Genomic DNA, 16,771 nt, shown 5'->3' with positions numbered 1-16,771 from the left:
ACAGCTACTGCACTTTCAATTTATAACCTGGGATGCTGTCAACAATACTGTTAATGGAACACCCAGTGGTTGAAGTCGGATGAAGGAGGGCTTGAGTTACTACCATCCGTGTTTCATTGTTGTCGGAGCGGATGGCCGTAACAGGTCGGAACTGTTTACTTTTGCTTTGAATTAAATAATCTTTGGAGAATGTAATGCAGCGGGCGCAGCAATATACCATGGCAGAACATATCATGAGCTTGCAAAATAAAACCAATGCAGCATGCTACCGGGTGCGTTTGGAAGGAACTGTGCTTGTTAACTTCTAGCTAGAGTTTTTAGAATGTAGAGGGAGAAGGCATCCTGGCTTTCTTGCTAGATAGTTGCTAAGATTTGTATTGTGCACAATACCAGTTTTTTATTTACCTAGTGGTCAATTTGGCCCATAATCCCAGAGTGACCTCCAGGCAGTCCTGTTTTTTCAGGCCCTGCATGTTTAATACATCATCTTTGATACTCACCAGTAAATGTTCTAGCACCAAAGATAATATGGTGCATAGCTAACAATGTATAAGGTCCCAAAGGCGAGACCGGTTGCATTGCGAATGCTTGTTCACTATTGCAAGGCTACCTGTTCTCCATAGGCCAGAATGGGCAGTTGGTTATTACATTTTATAATCTTAACTGACTCAGGGAACATGGTAGAAATTCGAATTTAGTATGCCTGAACTCAGAATGATAAAATACATATTTTAGTGAAGTTGGTTTTAACATTCTGTGTTTGAAAATACCCTTTTTAGAAAGTAGGTATTTTCTTGTCTAACCATTCAAACCTACCTCTGCTAGGCTGTGTATTCCTTGTCTGGAGTTTGAGTGACAGGGCTGGGGGATTCCAGGAGACAGGGTGAGTCCCCCCAGTGGTGAATTGATAGATTTGCATCTAGATGGGAGGGAGGAGTTGCACCTGGGACCTGAATAGGACAGTGCCTGCCCCCCACAGTGGTGGCTCCACCCCCTGTGGTGCATCTGATGTCTCTGCCCTGGACTGTGAAAGGAGAGAAGGAATCATGTCAACAAAGTGCTCCAGGGCTGTGCTTTCCCTCCACAATGCTAGCTCCACCTCCCGTGGGGCATCTGATGTTTCTGCCCTGCACTGTGAAAGGAAAGAAGGAGTAATGTAAACAGAGTGCTCCAGAACTGGTTTGGACTGGGCAAAGGCCCCTCTGCCCTCAGAGGACAAAGGATTTTGGGGTATAAATATTGGGACCCTGATCCCAAGAAATTAGATCACTTTGGGAAACAAGAAGAAACTCTGCTGAGGAGAGGAACCAAGAAGAAACTGAGGAGAGACTAATCCTGAAACTGGGGGATTGGCCTGCAGGGGTTGCCTACTGCCAAAGAGAGGAGAAAGGAACTTTGTGTGTACTTTTGCTCAACTTGTGAAGGATCTCCAAGGGCTTGGAAAAGAGCTTGCCTCCTGCTGAAGTCTCAGGAACAACAGACTTGACCCCCCAGCTCCCCAGAGTTCTTTGGAAGTGCCTGCTGCTGTTGTTGGGCCTTCTGAGGGACTGCGTGTCTCAAGGAGCTGGATGCGCAACTCAAGAAGGAGAAGCGTGCCGCCGTTGGAGCTGTTGTTGTCGCATCGCGTAAAGTCTGTCGCCGCTGCAGCTGTCGCATCGAACGGAAGCGTCTCACTTCATCCAGGAAGTGTCTCGCAACGCCGAAGAAGCGTGTCGCCATCGCAGCCATCATAGCTGACGCATTGCACCGCATCAAGAGAAGATTCTCGCATTGAGGAAGGTGTGTTGCCATCACAGCCATCGTAGTTGTCGCATTGCACCGCATCAAGAAAAGCGCCTAGCATCCACGGAGAAGCGTGCCGCCATCAAAGCTCTTGTCGTCGTATCGTGTAAAGGGGTGTCGCCGCTGCAGCATCGCATCGAGTGGAAGAGGCTCGCAACGTCGGAGAAGAGTGCCGCTGCCAAAGCCGCTGTCGTCGCATCGCGTAAAGTGTGTCGCCGCTGCAGCTGAAGCATCAAATCGAGTCTTCTCGCAACATCGGAGAAGCCGGCCGCATCTGGAAGAGCTTCACGTCTTTATTTCTTTGCACCTAAATCTTCAACGCATCAACATCGTTGCAACACTTTCGTTGCCCTGCGTGTCGCATCTAAAAGGTACATTGACTTAAAGTGTCGCATGTAAGAACTAAAGAGAACTAAGCAAAATTCTACCATCTAAAGTAACAGTATTGTGTATTTTTGTCGTTTAATGGTCTTGTGGTAAATCTATATAAAAAATACTTATTTTTTATATAAAACCTGTGTGGTGTCCATCTGTAGTGATGTCACTTGATTACTGTATGTGTTCACAAAAGCTTTACACACTGCCTCTGAGATAAGCCTGTCTGCTCGTGCCAAGCTACCAAGGGGGTGAGCAGGGGTTATTTTAGGAGAGTACCCCCTTACCCTGACTAGAGGCGAGGGTCCCTATTTGTCACAAGTGCATACCTGTGCCAACTAGAGACCCCCAAGTCTAACACCGCTCAAGAGAAAGGTCTTGGTCCATTCCTGGGGGCCGAAGTCCTCTTCGTCCCATTGAAAATCGGGGCACTCCGGTAAGTGGCACAAAAAACACAAGAAGTCGAAGCACGCTTCAACTTCTACTCGTCCGTCGGCAGATGCAGCAAGGAAATTTTGGCGTTTGAGGCCTGGTTCTTTGGAACCTGCATCTGGCCCCACTCTGAGCCTCTCCAGGTTTCCAGGAGCGACTCCCACTCAAATGATGGAGTTCTATGAGGCCATACATCTCATTTGTGAGCAGCCTGACCACCCCGACGAGCCTTCAGACCCCTCGTGGTTGGAGGACCATCTGGTTCCGCTCTGGTGGCTCAGTTCCTTGCCCCAGCTCCGATGGGCCCTCATCGATCCAGACCTGCGCTGGTCGTGTCACTAAAAGATTCCTGGCACTGACCCCAACACCGATGCTCCTGGTGCCCACCAGAGGTGCCAGCCCCATTGTGATCTCTGATTTTTATTTTATTTTTTAATATCTTTATTGCATTTTTATCATTTTCTTGATACAAACAAATTAAGCATAGGTATACATCGCACTCTTTTACAAGATCATTGTTGCTATGTCATTGTGTATATAATTCTAGGTATTACCACTTGTGCAATTAGCATCCGTGTCGCAGGGGATGACTTGCGTTTACAGATTAGCATGGTTGCCTATAGCCCACGCATATCGCCACCTCTAATTGAAGAGCAGGACTCGTCCATCACATGCGACTTCTCCCAATGGTGATTAATCATATGTATACATGACAAGTATTACAGAGATGCATGGCCCATGTGCAATACAGCTGTAGGATCACAATAAACAATGATGCATAGGTGATAAGAAGTGAATATCATAACTGATTGCAAGACATCTTCATTTTTTAACATTGTAACCACAACTAATAAAAATAAAAGAAAAGCAAAAGAAAAGGAGATATCAAGTACATAGAGGAACGTGTTTCTAGTGTATTATGTGCCTTTCGAGTGAAGTCATGCCGAGGGTCGTGTGTGCATAGCGGATATGAGTTACTTTTCCTGGTCAGGGCGCGGTTGCATGGACACTAAGGTATTATGCGTCTGAAGTTGTGTCTATGGGATGTCATGATGGAATGTGGGGCCATTACCCAACCTTACAGCTATGGCAGAGGCGTTTTGTAAGCGCAGCCCGCCCGCTCCACCCGGACAGCACTCTAAGCATCATATCCCACCCGTTGCGTGGGGGGCGCAGGTAATGTCGCATTAGTTTGTGTATGGGCTTTCAGAATATCGTCCCAGGCCTGTGCGATGGGAAACTTACGCAACCCAGCCGTTTCTTCCCTATGAAGAATAGTGCTCTCCGCCTGCACCCAGATCTCTAGGGATTTTAACCAGTGGGGTGCTTCCGGAGGGTCTTTGTGCTTCCATCTCTTGGTTATCAAACGTTTCGCAGTAATTAAGCCTAAGTCACAGAATCTAGAGCTTACTCTGTTAGCTTTTGTTCGTTTGTAAAAACCCAGAATACAAACCTCCCATGTGTTCGGTACCTCGGTGTTGGTGCTGCTTGTGAGTGTTTCCGTTATCGTGTGCCAATAGGACAGAGGTAGGGGGCAGGACCACAGCCTATGCAGTAGGTCAGCGTCTAGAAGATGGCATCTCGGGCAATCGGAGGTGGTGATGTTAAAGTATTTATTGAACTTGTCTGGTGAGAGATACGCTCAATGTAATATGTATGTTTGTATAAGTTTGAATCGTGAATTGCGTGGTATGTGTGTGGCACCGGCCAAGATACATTCCCAGTCTTTATCGGTCCAGGGTCGACCTCTGTCCTCAGTCCAACGCGCCCGGAGTCCCTGTGGTGGTTTTAAAACGTGTGTAAGCAGGGCATGCACTAGCCAGTGGATCACTTGTGACCCCTCCCCAATCACATGCAGATACTGCAACAGCTGATGTGTCTGCGGCTCAATTGTCAAGTCTCCCCATGCTAGTGTCAGCGTCCGCATGATGGCTGGGTGCAGGAGAAACTGACCCACCGGCAAACCAGTATCCGCCGTTAGGGTTGCAAAAGGCAACAGGGCACCATCCGCATATAGATCTCCTAGTGTCTCCACTCCTGCCTCAGTCCAGGGCATCAACGCTACGTCCGTTACTAAATCTCTGCCTCTGGGTGTCCCGATAAGCGGCAGTATTGGGGCATAAGGAATTGTGTCTTTTGTAAGTTGGAGGCTCCTCCGGTAGCATCTATGGGCTAATTCTATATGTATCTGTGTCAGGCGGGGAAGTTTTGCCAGTGGGTGAAATAAACTATAGAATTGTGTCTGTGTCCATGAAGATGACTCAGTCGCAGTATCCATCAGGTTTTTGCCGCTGAGCCATTTTGTGACCCATTGTAGCTGTGCAGCTAAATAATATAGCTCTAAATGAGGAACTGCTAAGCCCCCACTCTCCGGTGGTGCATATAATTTCTGCAGCGCTATCCTGGGCCATCCCGCATTCCATATTAGACCTCTGACTAATCCTTCCAGCTCCCGAAACAGTCGCACCGGAACATATACCGGGAGGTTTGCAAAATAATACAACAGTCTGGGTAACACTATCATCTTGGTTAAAGTGATACGGCTCATCACGTTGAGTGGTAGAGTCTTCCAGAATGGTATCTGTGCCCGAACGGAGGAAATGGCACGCACCAGATTGCCTTCTAGTGTGTCTGCTAGGGATCTGTAGATGTATATGCCCAGGATTTTAAACATAGTCGGGTACCAAGCAAGCGCAGTCCCATTAATAACTATATCCGTCTCGCCCACATCCTCGTGAAAAGAATAGGCGCCCGATTTGGCCCAATTTACCTTAAGGCCTGACACTTCCTCGAAACTATGGAATATCGTGGATATGGCTGGCGGTATAACATGCAAGTCTCTCATGTACAACAACAGGTCATCAGCATATAGGGACACCGTGTGGAGACCATCTTCCAGGGATATCTGAGCAGAGCTGCTAGAGGTTCCATGGCAAGGGAGAAAAGCAATGGGGACAAGGGGCATCCTTGCCTAGTTCCACGTCTGACCCTGATTGCGTCAGAAATGAGCCGGCCTGTGCGGACTCGTATTATGGGTCGCTGGTACAGTAATTGCACCAGTTGCAAGTATCCGTCTCCTAGCTCGTATTTACGCAGCACCACTGCAAGCTAGGGCCACTCCAACTAATCGAAGGCCTTCTCTAGGTCTAGCACTAAGCATCCAGATTGTGGCCAATTCTTTGTTGCGTATTTCTGAACTCTAAATAATATTCGTATATTAAGAGAGGTGCTCCTACTTGGAACAAATCCATTTTGATCGCTACGGGCTAGAGCCGGTACAAACGGGGCTATTCGTTTAGCTAGGGCGGAGGCAAGGATTTTATAGTCTATGTTCAGCAGAGCCAGTGGACGATAGGAATCAAGGATTTCAGGGTCCCTGCCTGGCTTCAAGAGGGAGATCAGCATCGCCTCATTTTGCGTGAGTGTGAGGGACGAGTCATCTAGGGCCGCAGTGTATACCCGCAACAACTCCAGTATTAATATATCTGAGTAGGCTTTAAAAAATTCAGCCGGTAGTCCGTCCGGAACCGGAGATTTGCCATTCGATAGAGAGAAAATACTATCTCGTATTTCATCCAGCAGCAAAGGAGCTCCCAGTTCCTCCTGCTGATGCTCTGTCAGTTGCGGCAGCATCAGGGCAAAGAGAAACTCCCGTATGACCACGTCTGTAGCTAGCAAGCAAGACCTGTACATCGTGGAATAGTGCTCTACAAAGGCATTGTGTATGTCTCTTTGGGTGTGTACTGTGTCGCCGCGTGTGTTCTGTATAGACGTCACAGGTGCGGTGACTGTATCCTGTCGTATGAGCCACGACAGCAACTTGCCAGGTTTGTCTCCCATATGGTGAGTGCGGGCAGAGTGTGCTGCATAGTTCAAATTTCGGAGCGGTCTAGTAATCTGAAATGCTCCTCTCTGATTTGCGCCAAGGCCCTATCGTTGCTCTCTAGTGCCTCACCCTCCCTTTGGTGAAGGTCATTTTCAAGGTGTGTGAGTTCAGTTTACAGCTGCCTCCGCATACCCGCCTTTGCGCAAAGACATTCACCTCTAACCACTATTTTAAACGCATCCCATCCTACTTGGGGTGTCGTGGCTGTGGCAGTTTTCTCTTCAAAGTATTGTGTGATATGTGTGGCCAGCAGGCTCCGGAAGGGTGCATCGAATAACATATCTGGTTGCATCCGCCAAGTTGGGATTGGTGGCCAGGGGTGTTCCCACGATACCTCCAATATATGCGGGTTGTGATCTGAATGCGTCCTGCCTAAATAATAGACTGCAGATACATGTGGGAGCAGCTCCTCCGAAAGCATGTATCGGTCCAACCGTACATGCAAATCATGAGCAGCGGAGTAGTAGGAATACACCCTGTCATGGGGGTTACGGTGTCTCCAGACGTCCCTGGGACGCCACTGTCTTGCACGGTTAGTTAGCGCCTTCATGGCAGTATGTGTAGTTGTGCCCGGAAGGGGTGGAAAGGAGTGGTCCAGTGAGGCGTCAAGTACGCTGTTGTAGTCTCCCCATAAAAACATAGGTATATCATGCCATGGTGCTAAGACGCGCAACATATCGTCAAAAAAGGCCGCCTGGTCCGTGTTGGGAGCATGCAGTGATGCAATTACAACCTGCCGGCCATCCAAAGTGCCCTAAACCACCACATACCTACCCTCCGTGTCTGCTAACGATTGCGTGATTTTAAGTGGGACCCCTGGATGCACCCAGATTAGTGCGCCTCGCGCATATGCTGAATACCCCATGGCATATAATTGGCCACGCCAGCGGTGGTGCAAGCGCTGGATTTCTGATTTGGCCAGGTGTGTCTCTTGCAAAAGAGCCATTTGTATGTGATGTCGTTTGAAGTACGAGTATATCTGATACCTACGTGAAGGTGTGTGCATGCCCCGCACATTCTATATACCCATTTTAAGTGCAGACATATTTTTTATAATGTATTAAGTGACCATGCGTCTGTGGCAGTCTAGCAAACATATACAGCGTAAATGGCCCAGCAATGCACAACTTCCCCAGCATAGTGACTCGTGGCATTTTGTGTCGTGTGAGAACAGCATACAATAAAGGATATCTCATAATAAAACCAAAACAAGGACATGAAGAATTACAAAAGGGTGATGGTGCAACTAGCAATCGTCCAAACTCTCAATAGAGGTAACAGTCAAAAAAACGACCTGGGGGGGTGCGCTGCGTATTACGTACAGATGATTTACAATATATGCGTCCAGTGTTTCAGAGGCTCCCCGTCTTCAGGCATAATACAGTATAATGAAAGCAATCTGTTTACCCCAGCTCAGGAGCACCTGCCATGCGAGCGGTGCATATTGGTGCCTGCGCAGCAGCGACAAAGCATGAGATCAAGTCCTGCCCTTCTCTCTAATAACATGATGCCACTCACCGTTCCATATGGGACTCGGGAACATAACAGTGGCTTACTACACATGACCACATCGTTAACAACTGCATACTCCTACACATAAACCACAATACCTCAGTTTGCAGTCCAATCGAGGATAGAGTCTCGCAGTGTTCATATAATAGCATCAGCTGTCTGCGGAGTGACGTCCGGCTGCTCAGTTGAGTCATGTGAGTTTTGCAGGCCATATACCCGCTCGTCATCACTGGATAGGTCACGCTGGCTGGAGTTGGATGCGTCTTCAGCCACCAAAGAGCCGCTGATCTCCGCTACCGCCTGCAGGGCGTCCCGTTGTCTGCTAAGAATCAAATCTGTGTGTGGTCCCACCGCTGGTGAAGGCGGTGTCCGGGTCCCTGTCGATCCTCTCTCCCTCCGGCGTTGGCGGAAGGGGCCCCTTAGCTTTGGTAGGGTTGTCGTAGCAGAGGCGTCTCGAGGTCCCCCAGGTGTCCAGCCAGTTCTCTGCTTCCTCCGATGTGGCAAAGAAATGCGTCTTGTCACTTGCTACTACCCGCAAGCGCGCCGGGAAGAGCAGAGAGTATTTCAGGTTGTGTTGCCGAAGAAGCTTCTTCACTGCCATAAATGAGAACCTTTGCCTCTGCACCTGGGTGGTATAGTCTGGAAAGAGCATTATTTTATGATTGTCTATTTGAATATCCTGCAGCTTCCTGGTTTCCTGTAGGATGGAGTCTCGATCTCAGTAATTGAGAAGTCGGAGGAGCATGGGCCGTGGATTTGACCCCGTGGTCTCGTAGGGACTTGATGAGTACGTTCTATGACAAAGTGAGGCGAGAGGGCTCCTTCCGGTAACAGGTATTTCAGCCAATTTTCCATGTGTAGCGTGGGCTCCCTTCCTTCCCAGTGTTCCAGCACACCCACTATGCGCACGTTGTTTCTTCGCGCCCGCCCTTCAGCGTCCTCGGCACTGTCCTCCAGGAACTCCACTCAGTTGAACAAGTCTTGTACATGTTTGTCTGTCTGGGCCACTTGTGGTTTGCTGTCGGTAAGCGTGGTTTCCAGAACGGTAGTGCGGTCTGTTAGCTTCCGGTGATCTGCATGTAGATGAGTGAGGTCGATGGCCATCTTATCGATCTTAGATTCCAGGGAGGTGCGGGTCTGATTGATAGTTTCTTCCAGCCGCTCCATCGCAGCAAGCACCGCATCCAATTTATTCACCGTTGGAAACCGCGTGTCCGTGCTTCTCCATTTTGTCTGATTTAGGCTTAGGTGGCAGCTGTGGGGCCTGCGATCCTCCCGTTCTGGTCCGCGCTTGGGTGCCACCCGACATGGGTCATTGAAGTCGACACTCCCGTGCCGCTCCGTGTATGTCAGGATCTCAAAACGATGTCCCCAGGGCATATATTTCACAGCGGGGCCCACGCCGACGTCAGTAGGCCTTGAGCAGCAGCAGTAACTGTCTCACAGTCTGAGACTTCAGCAGCAGGTCACCACCGCAGCGCTCAGGTATTTCCACCGCAGCCCAATTACCAACCACTCCTCACAGTCATTTGGGTTGCTCCAGGTGACGGCATTGATTTTCGCCTTAGGGAGGGCAGGTGCAGTGCGTGTCTATGGCGTAACTATCTGTGGGTGCCAGCCAGTCTCACCTCCGGACACCACTCAGGTGCCTCGCATAGAATCATGCAGGTGCAGCGCACTAGTGTGGAAACGTTCCTGCGTCAACAGTTCATTGATTACCAGGGCAGCAGCATGCTCCCCCACGTCGGTACAGACTCCAGTGTGTTATATACCAGATTCATAGCCATATGTCTGCGTAGCGGCAGCTCATTGAGTTCACAAATGCCGTCAGTCTCGTGCATCAGGTGGGGCAGGCACGAGCTTCTGCCACCGATTACCACACAGTTCTTACAGGGGCACCAGTGGGTCGCTTCTCACCTTACAGCCATAAGTGCAGTTCAAGACATCTGCGCCACAATCTGCAGTGCCTTAAGAGGTGTCATGGAGGGCATAGCCTGTCTAAGTACAGATCCGTGGGTCACAGCAGGCAGCTCTGTGGTGGGGGCTCACCTCATTTGAGCAAGTCATGGGGACAATTGAAGTGGCAACAATGTGGGTAGTCTCATCGCCCACTATCTTCCTCCTGTGCCAGCACCGGGTATCAGCATGCCTGGGGGACCCACACAGCAGCCACTCACCGGCAAGTTAGTGGGAGCCCCAGGCGCACTCTGGCACACAGAGGCGAAAGGCAGTCAGGACGTCAGCAGGGCGGGCAACTGCAGTCCTCATCTGCATGTGGGGATTCCTCCGCAGCAACTCAGGTGTGAAGGCAGCCCGGGGGGTCCAGACAACAACCGCATCCGCCACCCCGCCTCACACTTTGTATCAGTCAGTAGCTGACACAGGGGACGCTGTGCAGCAAAGATGTGCAAGTGTCCCAACAGGGGCCCTAGGCCCACTCAGCCGCTCGCCGATGTTTCCGTCCCCTGCGGTGAGTCAATCAGCCTCCGGTGTCCTCCGCCAGTGGCGGTCCACAGATCACGACCGTGCCGTGAGGGCAACGGGAAAGCGAGCAGTCCGGGCGGCGCCACCACTCACGGTGCACTCCCGCTCGACCCAGCAGCTAGCACCCGACCCAGGGACCTCGTCTAACAAAGGCAGGTAGGGGATGCAGCAGGGGCTTCAATCGCGTCTCGCCGCTCATCAGCAGGTGTCTCGTCAGGTGGCAACAGGGCAAGTATCCACAGCCTGCTTCCATCAGGTTTTTTCTGCTATGCCATCTTTTGCGGCCTTGTGGGCAGAGCTAATCCCCGGGCTTGCCTAGTTCATGCCCGCCAAAGGGATCGTGCCCCGGCCGGCCTGCCCGGGCGACGTCCGCGGAGCAGGACCCAGACTGGACAAAATCGACAGCGGGGGTCCAGGCCGTGTTTTTGCTAAGTTTGCGCCCGTCAAGGGCCTCCGAGGGAGTCTACATGCGGAGTGCAGGGCCTGTTTCGGGGAGCCTCCGGCGGAGCTCTACCTGGACACGTCTTCCTCCATCTTAGCCGTAGCCGCGCACCCCCCATTGTGATCTCTGATGACATGGAGCTGCGCCGACCAACACCAGTTCTGGTGCCGGCAAGACCCCTGTGTCCATAGGTCGGAGCCTGAGTACTATTCTGAAGGGTTAGGCCTCAGGGAGGGATTGGAGGGGTCGTTGAACCCTTTAGTATACCAGTATTATCAGGATGTAGACTGGTGTGAGGATCTGGGTGATGCCAGCGAATTGGATATGTCTCCCACAACTGGCATGTTTTCTCACCCTACTTTGGCTATGGAGGAGGGAGCTACATAGTAGTGTGGAGGGTGGCTGAGGTCCTCGACCTTCAGTTGCCCTCCGTGGCTGTCAACACTAACATCTTGACAGAGGTGCTACAACCGGGATTTTTCCACCTCTCATTCCCTACTAACATTCAATGAAACCCTCACCGACGTCCTTCTGGGGACCTTGTCCAAACCCAGCAAGGGGGCTCCTGTGAATAGGATGATTGCCTGCCCCCAGCACCCTACCCTGAAGAGCTTGGTGGGCCAAGCCTCTCCTTTCTATGGCACTGTCTGTCATAAGCCACCTATTTGGATTCCAGATGATCCCAAACAGGTGGCGACACTAGTTCATGAATCCTCTCGAGACTTGCACTCAGTTTACAGGAGTAGACACTGCTCTGGTGGCAAATCCCAGAGGAACGGGAGTTGGGATGGAGAAAGTGTGTAGAGTCAAAGATGCTGTGGCCTGTCTACTCAACAGCAACACTGCAGCAGGCATGCACACCAGTCTGATGAATGGTACCGGCAGATATGGTGTGAGAAGTTGGCCTGGCATGTGCTGTCCTCTAGTTATAGGGGACACCTTGTACCAGTCCAATTCGACTCTTATGGTGATAGGTTAAAGACAACCTTTAAATAAAGCTATCCTAGTGGTAGCTGTGGAGAGCAGCCTTCAGGCTAAGTCTGAAGGAGTGTTAAGCTTATTGTTTTACCATAGATAACCTCTTGAATAACCACATGAAAGAGTAGTCCACACAGGTATATATATAAAATATATGTATTTATTCTAGGAATAACCCCACTAGTCTCTTTATGAGGCTATAGCTGAAGATACAATTCAAACAAGCATTGATAGTTACAATAAATAGCACTGGAATCACAGGGCCCCGGGGGGAACCAAACCATATATCAAAAAAGTGGTATAAGAACCACGACAATTCTACAGACAATGCCTAGGGCATTTAGGGTCGCTGGCCCCTTGTGAAACCACCCAAGGTAGTGAGGAAGGGGACCCACGGGAGACGCGTGCAGTGGCTAAAGATACTGTCGGGATCTCTATTAAAGCCTATGGAGAATGTTGCTGTTGAATTTTACAAGATTAAAAACACTTCTAGCAGGAGTTCAAGTTCAAAACTTTAGAGTTAAGCTTTCGAAGGGCCCACACCCACGAGAGTACCGAGGTACCACTGTTACCTGCCCCAGGGAAGCCGGGTGCATAGGTCGTTTTCGATTTCGGGTCGCGGGCTGATTTTCAATGGCAAAACGTGAAGAACTGCTGCTAGCAAGAAGCGTCGTCGTTGTTGTGAAGAATGAAAATGTAGATCTTGAAGAGAAGGACCTGAAAGCAGAGGGGACAGAGTCTGGGTCACGGCACAGTGACCAGGCGGCTCAAGAGAAGGAGCCCTTCAATGTCGGGTGCTTCCAGTTGGAAGAGGTGTAGCTTGGATCGTCAGCCACGGGGTCCAGGAGGCATCAAGGAAGGCCAGCTTCTGGAGGGCAACTGTCCCACAAAGGATGAGGGTCGCTGCGGTGTTAGTGTCCGGATTGGATCCACTAATCCTTGGCAACCACAACCCACGCAAGAAACCCAAAACTGCTACTGGTGCAGACCCATGAGGTCTGAGCAAGGTCTCCAGCAAGGAGACTGAAGAGCAGGCCTGGAGCAACCAGGCGAACTCTTGGAATCAAAGATTGACATCAGCTAGGACCCACAAGTCGAGAGACAAGAGACTGTGGGAGGCAGCAATTTGGCGTGCGTAAGGATGCGCCCACGGGTCGCCGGAGCAGGCTAGGGCATCGATCTTTGGCACAGATGATGCTGAGAGGTTGGCTCAATAATGGACCAAAGCGACTATTGCCTTAACAACTGTATGATCCTCTCTGAATCTAGCGGCCGGCCCTGGTGGTTGTAGGCCCATGCTTGTAATTGATTTATTGTTCAATAAAATTCTTTAAAAAAAAAAAATAAAAAATAATGGACCAAAGCACAACTTCCCCACTTGTCGGGGTCGGGTGCTGTGCAAGAGGTGGCCGGTGTCCTGGGGTATTGGGGAATCGGCACCCACGGGGTCCATGGTGCTGAGCTTTGCTGTGCACACTCACTGGCCTCTGGGATGCTTGGAAACCTACCTCAAGGTAGGAAAGAGTCGTCGATGTCCGTAGGAGCAGCGAGGTTCCAACTGGGTCACTTGCAGTGTTTCAGGTGCCTGCCTAGCAGGGGGGTAACTCCTTTACCCCAAGGGAGATTTCTTCATTCAGCTGTGCGGCAGCAAGTCGAAGTTCAAGTCTGTGAAGTTCAAGAATAATCTGAGGCTCTGGGGACCCTGTATTCACCTTTATCCAAAGATTAGGGGAGTGTCCAGATCAGAGCCCACCAATGAGAGTTCAGGCGGGAAAGGGTGGCTAAACCCTCTCCCCTTTGTGTGGTTTCCCACCTGGGCAGGGGACAGGATGCCCCTGAACCGGTTTGAGGCAGTGTATGCAGAAGTAGGCACTGGAGAAGCCTACGTGCAAGTCTGAAAGACATCCTATGGTGCACCCACCCAGTTCCAATCCACATAGTCTGTCTGGGGAGGTGGGAGCACCTCCCTGCAACAAGATCCCTATTGTCCAGCTGCCATGGCTGGAGTTCTGCCCAGCAACAGGCAGCCAGAGTCGTGTGAGTGGCGGGTAGCATCCATTTTGTACTACGTGTGCACTTTTAAATTGGTGTCTAAACTCTGCCGCTTTTTCCATATCGCCCCTCTAGCAGGGTGGAATTATGCCCTTACTCCCATGGCTGGATTGGGGGTATGATTCCTACATGTTTGACACCAAACACAATATGGTTCTGTGTAGCCATTCTCAAGATATCACGCAATCGCGATTACTTATAATGCGGTTAAGAGTATATGGTATGGCTACACTACAAACAACCCAGCAATAGTTTTACGAAGGTTGCAGATGGGCTCTCCTCAGGTAGGGGTTCCCCCTCTCACATATCTCAGCACCCTGCCTTGTAGGATTAGCAAGGCCTGCCTTAGGGGTGACCTGTGAGGATATATGTGTTGTATTATGTGGGATACGGGATACCTATATCCCTGTAAGGGGTGCAAGCACCACCTTACCCAGACTACAGTAGTGGTCTGGTGGTGTCATTTGGTATGGCTGTCCCAGGGGCGGCACAATAAGTGCTGCAGCCCCTGGTAGGCCTCTGAGGGACCCATGCCCTGGGTACCTAGGGTACCATCTACAAGGGGCTGATAGGGTGTCCTCAGTATCCAATTGGGATGTACCTAGGGTACTCACATCAGTTTAGAGAGGAAGCAGATAGGCTGGGGTCCTGGATAGCGGGATCCCAGCCAGACTAGTCAAAAACTAATCAAATACCAGGAAAAAGGTTGGGGGCAACCATATAGTCAGATTCCACCTTCCTACATATGGTACCTTTAAACAAACAAATAATAAGGCTTTAGTCTAGTAATAACTCTATGTCTTAAGATATCACCTTTTTCAAATCTCAACCAACCTTTAGTTTAATTGTAGTTTTGTTTTCATATAGATTGTCCTCACAGCCTCCTTTATTAAAATTTTCAAAACTGTGGTGAGTATGATTTCAGCAGAAAACACACAAGCAAATTTGGACAGGGTTAACGTCACCCAAGTCCTCTCTTGCAGAGCCCTGCCAACAGTATGTACAAGTTGAACAAAAACACTTTACCATTGTTTGCAGCACAGTGTGGCAGCTGAGCTCAGTGCGTAGTAGAATCAAGTCTGTTAATGAGTCTCTCCTTTTCTTGTTCTTTTTTCCATCCAGGTGCAAGACTAATGCGGGACGTTCTTTGTGGTGAGGTTGAAGAAGGAGAATAAAACGCCTTCTAGAAGCAGCTTCATCAAGTTAATTATCTGCATCTGTTCCTTGTTACAAACAATTAGAATGTGACCTTTTTGAACATTCGAAAGCAGTCTTATTAAAAGACTGCCCACAATCCTACCCTTCGCTTAGCCTCTTTAAATGCCACTTACCTGTTTCCCGGCATCAAGCACTTTGGGCCCGATTCACAGAACTAACTTAAGACGAAATCCTAAACTTAATACCATTTTGGTTTTCACAGAAGGCATTTACTCATTTTGGTATTCACAGAAGGCACTTACTCATTTCGGTATTCACAGAAGTTAGGAGTCCTAACATTAGGACTCCTAAATGCCTTCTGTGAATACCGAAAGTCTTAAAATTAGGATTTTTCTCAGTTTGGGAGTAGTAAAGTTAGGAGTCCTAACTTTACTATTACTAAACTGAGAAAAATCCTAATTTTAAGACTTTCGGTATTCACAGAAGGCATTTAGAAGTCCTAAAGTTAGGAGTCCTAACTCTACTACTACTAAACTGAGAAAAATCCAAATGTTAAGGGACCGATTCACAGAACTAACTTAAGAAAAAATCCTAAACCTACTACCATTTTCGTATTCACAGAAGGCACTTACTCATTTTGGTATTCACAAAAGACACTTACTCACTTCGGTATTCACAGAAGTTAGGAGTCCTAACTTTAGGACTCCTAAATGCCTTCTGTGAATACCGAAAGTCTTAAAATTAGGATTTTTCTCAGTTTAGGAGTCCTAAAGTTTGGACTCCTAACTTTACTACTACTAAACTGAGAAAAATCCTAATTTTAAGGCTTTCGGTATTCACAAAAGGAATTTAGGAGTCCTAAAGTTAGGAGTCCTAACTATACTACTACTAAACTGAGAAAAATCCTAATTTTAAGGCTTTCGGTATTCACAAAAGGAATTTAGGAGTCCTAAAGTTAGGAGTCCTAACTTTGCTACTACTAAACTGAGAAAAATTTAAATTTTAAGACTTTCGGTATTCACAGAAGGCATTTAGGATTCTTTAAGTTAGGAGTCCTAACTTTGCTACTCCTAAACTGAGAAAAATCCAATTTTTAAGACTTTCGGTATTCACAGAAGGCATTTAGGAGTCCTAAAGTTAGGACTCCTAACTTCTGTGAATACCGAAATGAGTAAGTGCCTTCTGTGAATACCAAAATGAGTAAGTGCCTTCTGTGAAAATGATAGTAAGTTTAGGATTTTGTCTTAAGTTAGTTCTGTGAATCGGGCCCAAGGTGCTTGAAGCCGGGAAACAGGTAAGTGGCATTTAAAGAGACTAAGCGAAGGGTAGGATTGTGGGCAGTCTTTTAATAAGACTGCTTTCGAATGTTCAAAAAGGTCACATTCTAATTGTTTGTAACAAGTAACAGGTGTAGATAATTAACTTGATGAAGCTGCTTCTAGAAGGCGTTTTAGAATGTTCACAAAGGTTGCGTTCCAATTGCTTATAGCAAGGAACAAGTTCAGGGAATTAATTTGATGAGGGCTGTCTTCTGGCAGGTTCATGTTGAGGTCATCTATGCCGGTGGCTGGATGCTTATTCTGGTGGAATTTCTGGATTTTTCTTTTGCACCTGAAACCTGACCTTGCATAAGCATGGTAAAAAGCTATTAAACCTTTTCAAATAAATCG

Source organism: Triturus cristatus, chromosome 11 (genome assembly GCF_964204655.1).
Source record: "Triturus cristatus chromosome 11, aTriCri1.1, whole genome shotgun sequence".
In the NCBI taxonomy this organism is placed as follows: Eukaryota; Metazoa; Chordata; class Amphibia; order Caudata; family Salamandridae; genus Triturus; species Triturus cristatus.
Note: the sequence above shows the minus strand (reverse complement) of the source record.